The sequence below is a fragment of the Squalius cephalus genome (genome assembly GCF_949319135.1).
Source record: "Squalius cephalus genome assembly, chromosome: 16".
Classification (NCBI taxonomy): domain Eukaryota; kingdom Metazoa; phylum Chordata; class Actinopteri; order Cypriniformes; family Leuciscidae; genus Squalius; species Squalius cephalus.
The window spans coordinates 26054699-26061422 of NC_137137.1; the positions used below are offsets into that span (position 1 = coordinate 26054699).

Sequence of the window (6724 nt, forward strand, 5' to 3'; positions counted from 1 at the left end):
TGGGTCAGCCTCTAGTCTGGTTTGTAGTACCTGGCAGAGAGCAGATAACTCTGTGGTTCTGTGTGGTGGAGACCTCACCATCCACACTGGCCTTCCATCAACAATAGCATCTTCATCAGACATCAGTTCTATTGTTGCAGTCTTCCAGAGTTCCCTTTCTGTGTTGGTTTGTACAACACTGGACCTGGTCTCCAGTAACTGCAAAACATGACAGTAATTTAACCACTAAAACAGAGAGGAGGACAGTTACATTCTGAAGAAGAAAAAAACAACTACTGCTTAACCAGTTTCTTAACTTACCCGTCTCTTTCTTTGACGGTTCTTTGCAATGTTCTTCATAGTGTTTCTTTTTACTGGGCCTTTTCAGGCTGAGCCAAAGAATACTTCCTCCGCAAAGTCTCAAAATACATCTTGCAACCTGTTAAATAAATCATAAATAAATGTAATGCCAATAAAACTAAGTAAAACAGAGGACATTAAAATGATTACAACATCTTTAAGATTACCTTTTGCACATTCAGGGTCAACGTCTGTAAAAGTTGTCCTTAATTCTTCGAAGAGATAAGTGGTCACAGCCAGGTTATGTGATGAATTTATTCTGGGGGAAAAAGTTGCAGGCATCATTAATGAAATTCAGTTTTGGTATTTCAAATCCATATAGTAGTAGATTAAACTAACATTTACAGCATACAATACGCAGTCTTACCCGGTTTGTGGATCGTATTTGTGTGGGTTGTTCTCTGAATTATGGAGGCACCTTACAGATTCCTGTAAAGTTTGAAATTAAAAAGCGTTTAAGTGGATTCACAATCTGCAAGAACCACAAAACTGAATTTTCAGTTTGAATAAGTTGGCCATCACAGTAAACATAAGAGACAAAACATATCAGTTCATAAATCTTTAAGATGTCACGCAGCGCCTCTGATATCTTACCGGTTTGTGCCGCCTTCTGCCTATACAAGGCCACCAGTGCAGGTGTATGTTGGTCAAGCACAGCATAGAACTGGTTCCGTACGTTGACGTTTGTAATGCGTTGGAACTCAGCACAAAGCTACAAAAACAAACAAAAATAATTATATAAAAAGACTAATACTCGATTTGCAACAGAAAACACATTTGTGATGCAACATGTTCCATTAAAATACATTGTTGAGCAACATGGTCACATGCAAAGTGATAGTTCTTACACACAGTGAATAGTGGCATTTGCTGTTCCATTTGAATGTGATACATATTAAAAATTTGGCATAGAAATATGTGTGAAGAGTGGCAGAAAAGAGAAGTGAGTCTGTTTTACCTGTGATTCAATCCGAAGAGCCGGCCATTTCCCCAAGAAGTCCTTCACCTGCACAGATAAAACAATCAATATGAAACCAGTCAAATTATGCAATCAACCTCTTTACAAATTAATGATACAAAATTTCAAGTTAATGTAACTTACCGATAAAGTTGCTCTCTGGTGACAATGTAGGTCTCCACATGCACACAAAAACAGACAGCAAGATATTTAATTTTTAAGAGACTTTTGATTGATGCTAATGAATTAGCTGCTAGGCTCCAAATAAAATAAATGGTGAAAAATAGTTACAGCCTAAATTAACATTTGAGTCACCTTGATTTTGGGGGATGCTCACTGCACTCCTTCCACTTAAACCTATAATGAAAAGACGTTTGTAAAGGTTTAATAAAAACTTGCATAGTTCATTCGGCAACTATTATGTCCATAACCTTAACTTTGTTTGAGTAAAAGTTAACATAACTGCTAACGTTAGCCACTAGCTCATTTGGGTGCATGTAGATAACATCACATTGAACTTGCCAGAGCAGGGCGCTTAACACAAACAGCAGCAACACACTCAAAAACAGAAGGACTATCGCTTGCTGAAAAGAGTTATTGACTAACATTAACACTATTGCCCTGCCACGACATTAACAGTAACGTTACACAGGATATTCTGTAACTAGCAGGCGGACTGACGGCAATCGCGCCCGCGGCACCGCGCTTGCAACTTAAAAATAGCCTCGTCTAACAGTCAAATATCACGTGTAATATGATATTCTTACAATATTACAACAAGCAAAGTAGTTTTGAAGTGTTTTGGTTTACTTACAAGTTGTTTCATTCTTGATACCACGTCACTCGAGAGGGTAGCTATCTTGGATAGATTTTTCAGGTAACGTCAGTAAGGGCTGCACGTCATGACGTCATATCACGTGATCGACAGTACGCTTTAAAATAGTGAGTAAACCAGCGGTGTTCACTCAGAAATGCTGAGGCACACAAACATAAAAATACATATTTGTTCATAGACATTAATAGTTTAAAGGGGACCTATTATGCAAAATTCACTTTTGTATGGTGTTTGGACATACATGTGTGTTGGCAGTGTGTGTACACAACCACCCTACAGTGATAAAAATCCACTCACTCCTTTTTTTTTTATCTCCATAAATCAAAAGCAGTCTCTCCAAACGACCCGTTTTCAGAATGTGGCTTTAGTGACATCACTAAAGCCACAGGCCCCGCCCCCGAGTGTTGACTGACTCTGCCGTTATAACTTAGACCCGCCCTGATCAAGTTCACTGCGAGCTGTACACATCAGCCATTGCTGCAGCAATGCACTCACGAGAAGCGTCGAAGCATCTCCCAAGCGTTGAAGGTGTTGTAGCTGGATGTATTCATTCACATAGCTCTCTTTATTTACTCTTGAAATCTGCTAGCCAGTGAAGACGAGGTGGATTCATTTTGTTTTCAAAGAAAATCCTCCCTCAACTCTACAGAAATTTATGTAAGTTAGGCTAACGTTACTTATGCACTTCTTATACTGTTTACTCAGCTCTAACAGTGATTTTCTGAAGAAAAACTGATGCTTCATCTTTTGTGAGACATACAGTAAACTTTATTAAACTCATCAGTATATTTTGTGTCATCATTCAGACAATTCAGATCGTCAGACGGAGTCCTACAGCAGGCTTGCATTAAAGGAGCTGTATGTGTGGCCGTGTAAATGTGTACACTATATAAAACTCAAACACAACCAAACATCTAAAAAAAGGGGTTCTTTATTTTCGACTGCGTATGAGAAAGACGCAGCGTTAATGTCTGGAGTTTCCGCTTGTGGTCAGGAATATAAACAAAAATTTATACAACGAGTTACAATAGGAGAATAACAAACATAAAAACTTTCAAACAGAGCTCGCCACGTACAGTGTGAATTTCAATGTTCCACAAATGTACAAAGAAACAACCCAAAATAAAGGATAATAGTTACACTTCCATATTTTCCCTCAGTAAATTCTCTTTCACAATACTCGATTTGTGTTAATTTTCCCTTTTAGCTTTTAGCAAATAATTGTATATACCCAAAAATAAAACAATACACAAAACGGTTTATGTGAGCACTTATACCCCAAATAAACAACGGTAGTGGCTTTATATGTTTTCTGAATAAAGAACAAAACATAAACATGATTAAAGACACATTCTCATACAGTAAGCCACTGACACACTTGTAAGACAGGAATAAACATACCTAACACTCTACAATTAACATTACTATACTCATTCTCATCTCTTACAGATTATTAATAAACTTTGACATTACAAAAAGTGCAGAGCTAGCCAAATACTTTCTTTGAGTGAATATAAGCATTTACAATAAAAGAATGAAATAAAATGACACTCACTCTGTGAAGCGATGCACCGCACTAGAAAGCCCGCGCAACGGTCATCTCACGTGCACTAACGTCTCTTCGTTCTCCCCTCTGACATTATTTTATCACAGAAACAGAAGTATTGTTTATATTTCTCCTCAATAATAACATGAGCTGTAATAATGAGTTCAAATAACATGTTACATTTCCATTAAACAAACACTCACGCTCAATTGCCGTCACTGTGAAATGTATATGCTCGTTTCACACAGAAATCTCTGGCACTCTGGAGAAACAAAGATTCCGTGCGATGAATCACTGCTCCAGCCGCTCAACAAACAGAACACCAAATTGGGGGTTTCCCCTTTCGCTTTCGTAATAGCAAATGGTATAAGTTGGTGTTAGTTTCTAACGCGCCTCAGCTCACGCGTTCTCTGAAGGTCTATAAAAAGGCAAAACCGAAACTTCTTGTTCTTTCCGTTACTGCACTACTCGTGTGCACCAGAGTGCCCTCTAGAGGCGGGAAGCATAACTACAGGCTATTTTTGCCCTGGTTACACTCTCCCCTGCCATAAGTCAACGTCCACGTGGACTTCCCTTTTAACCGTCAACAACACTTTTCAGTTTTTCAGACGTGTACATTACCATGCCCGCCAAAACTTGAGACAAAACGTCTGGACTGAATGACACAGAGTTACAAACGGACTGGGGTAAATGGTACGGGTTACTGTGTTTACCTGCATTCTGCCTTTGAGACCGACGTGGCATTGGTGTAGGTGCTCTTGGATTCTCTGGGACGCCCAAGCTATGTCTCTGAGCCGGGATTGGATGCTTCACCACAGTATCAGGAACTGAGTATGTTGGTACCACTTCCCCACTATCAATTCCTTCCTCTGACGCAGTTAGTGGTTCTTTAACACCCTCGCATCGAGGCTCTATCGAACCCTCTGCTTGCGGATTGGATTGCTCGTGACCTTCTTTCACTAAAGGCGATGACCGCCCTCTCGCTGTTTGCCATGTCTCATCCACAACTACACACTCAAGGTTCAAAGGCAATACTGGTCCTTTATCCAGGGAACTAACACCTTCCTTCACCTGCCGTACCTTGCTACGCGGTGCTGGCACCGGGGTTGGTAATGGACAAGGTTGAATATGCGACCGATGTACTCTTCTCTGTAAACCTCCTCCGACAGGTTCCACCGCATACGTAGTTCCTTGAATGTCTTTCACGACATAGACCTCTGGCGCCCACGCGTCCTGAATTTTATTTCTCCCTGCAGGACGGTGCCTCAAGTACACTTGCTCTCCAACAGCAACTTCAGGGCAATACACCTCACTCTCATGTCTGATAGTCCGTTCCACTGCTTTTTTCTCTGCGTACTCTCTCGCTCTAGCATGGGCATCCTGGAGTCTCTCCCTGTGAATGGACAACCAGTTGGTTTCCGTGCCTTCCTCAGGCTCCCTTCCCAACAAGGCATCAACTGGAAGGTGCGGTTGTGTCCCAAACAACATGTAATACGGGGAATATCCCGTGGAGGAGTGAGGCGTCACGTTGTAGGCATACACCAATTCTGGCAGGTGTTCAGGCCACCTCCTCTTCTTGTCGGGCGGTAATGAGCGCAGCAGGTCATGCAGCGTGCGATTGAATCGTTCACACTGGGGGTTCCCTTGTGGGTGATACGGAGTAGTTCTTGACTTCCGTACCCCGTACAGTCTGCACAGTTCTGCTATAACCGCGCTCTCAAAATTCCTCCCTTGATCGGAGTGCAGTCTCTGCGGTACTCCATACCTGAGGAACCACTCTTTCAAGAGGACCTTTGCGGTGGTATCAGCTTTCTGATCCCGGGTGGGGAAAGCCTGGCTGAACTTGGTGAAAACATCTGTCACCACAAGGACATTTTCTCGACCATCAGAGGCAGCCTCAAGGGTAGTAAAATCAACAGCTACCACTTCTAATGGACGGGAAGCCAGAAAAGGGGTCCAAGATGCCCGGATCTTAGGCTGAGGCATCTTTGCCAGTACACAGCGTTGACAATTTTTCACCCATTTGTCTACAGCTTCATGCATACCTGCCCAATAACACCTTTGCTTGAGCAAGCCCAACGTCCTCTCAATTCCTTGGTGTCCCATCTGGTCATGAACACTCCGTAGCACTGGCTCAACCAGACAAACGGGAAGTAACAGCTGCTGACACTCACCTAGAAACACGTCATCGAATACCCGATACAATAATCCTCCATCTTCCTTGAACTTGTCCCATTGTTTGAGCAATGATCGCACTTGCCGAGGCAAAGTCCGTCTCTCGCGAGAAGAAGGCTTCCTACTCGACTGCCAAAACCGTTTTAGGACACTCAGAAAAGGGTCAGCATCCTGAAAGTGACAGAGCTCCTCCTTAGTATACCCAGGTAACGTTGGAGTGTTTCCGAGGGCAGGATCCAAGCTAGCTTCCTCTTTCATCAGCTCCACTGAACCCAATTCAGCTGTTGCAAGGTCTGGTTCTACAGCAGTTCCCACCTGCAGCTCATTGCAAATGGCCACACAGCCATCATACTCCGCATCTTCTGTCACTATCTCCCCCTCTTCCATTTCTGGCCTCCGAGAGAGAGCATCAGCAGCTGTATTACAACGCCCCGGCCGATAGCGTACCTCGAAATTGAACACGGCCAGCTGTGCCACCCACCGCTGCTCCACCGCTCCCAGCTTAGCCGTGTTCAGATGGCAGAGTGGGTTGTTGTCCGTGAGGATAGTGAAACGAGATCCCAGCAGATAACCTCTGAACTTTTCGGCTACAGCCCACTTTAACGCCAGGAGCTCTAACTTCATGCTGCTGTAGTTCCGGTCGTTGCGTTCGGCACCTCTCAATCTCCGACTAGCGTAGGCTATGACCTTCTTTCTCCCATTCTGGTACTGATACAAGACAGCGCCTAAACCCAAGCTACTGGCATCCGTCTCCAGCATGAACGGAAGAGAGAAATCGGCATATCCCAGCACTGGAGCGCAGGTCAGCTCCCTTTTCAGACGTTCAAATGCCTGTTGGCACTCCGATGTCCATGAGTCCTGAAACAACTTA

General features: G+C 43.1%; 1 long non-coding RNA gene across 1 annotated transcript; it reads right to left on the reverse strand.

The window, feature by feature from the left end:
* Positions 1–320: 320 nt before the first annotated feature.
* Positions 321–900, reverse strand: LOC307174002. Its single transcript, XR_013823929.1, has 3 exons — positions 707–900; positions 507–598; positions 321–418 (listed from the first exon to the last, which is right to left on the reverse strand). It is a non-coding gene; the product is annotated as an uncharacterized lncRNA (long non-coding RNA).
* Between the last annotated feature and the right edge of the window lie 5824 nt (positions 901–6724).